This window comes from Chanos chanos, chromosome 13 (assembly GCF_902362185.1).
Source record: "Chanos chanos chromosome 13, fChaCha1.1, whole genome shotgun sequence".
NCBI classification, from domain to species: domain Eukaryota; kingdom Metazoa; phylum Chordata; class Actinopteri; order Gonorynchiformes; family Chanidae; genus Chanos; species Chanos chanos.
The window spans coordinates 22,571,022-22,571,948 of record NC_044507.1 but is presented as its reverse complement, the minus strand read 5'-3'; positions in this window follow the sequence as shown (position 1 = coordinate 22,571,948).

Sequence of the window (927 nt, the reverse complement as noted above, 5' to 3'; positions counted from 1 at the left end):
TCAAGATCAGTAAAACGCAAGCTCAACAGGGAACACACCTAAGCACTGATGCGCTTCCACAGGTAATGCAAAACAAAGCTGCAGTCTAAACAGGTATTTAAAGAAGGGAAGGGAGAAAATACCTACAATACACAACAAATATTACAGATGCATATTAAGGGAAAAAAAGCATTTAGAAAAATCAACGGTCACATTTCATTGTGGACTGATTCTTGGCCTCCTATTTCAGAGTTCCTTTTCCACCTTTCCTTTTCTTCATTTAGGTCTTCATCCAGAAATCAAAGAAACTTCAGATAGTGAATTGGCAAACTGGAAGCACGCAATACATTGTGCCAAAACATTCATAAACACATTACAGTGAATTTCTCTTTCCAGAACCATCATGGTAATTCTCTCTTTAATTTTGAATTCTGTGAGATACATTTTAGATCAGTGTAAAATAAGTTTTTCTTCAATCTTTGAGAAATATGCAAGGGGCTGAAAAAAGGGTCTTAATTACATTTTTTGCAAGGATGCAATGACCCTCGGGTTGGCCGAAGCCGCTCCGGCTGTTAATGCAGTCCTGTGTTCCTGGTCATTCCTCAGCCAATCAGCCGTCTACAACCGTCCAGGTACACGTCAGCTCTGCTGCCGCTCGGTGACCATCAACGTGCCACCCCAAAAGAACAGACCCGAATATCCATGTCTCCAGGTACCTCCTAGAAGTAGTCCAGAGCCATGCTATGCTGGTCAGTACAGAGCTCTGCTCTAATCATGGGATCAGGATAAACTGGGCATTTAGTGACCCCACTTCCTGCAAATTCCCTACAGCAAACACTTTTTTTGATTGCTGATGGTGGTGTATTATTGTTGTTGTTGTTGTTGATAATACAGGGATGTGCCTTGTCCCTCCCCATCCCCAACACCCCCCCCCCCCTCCCTCCCAAT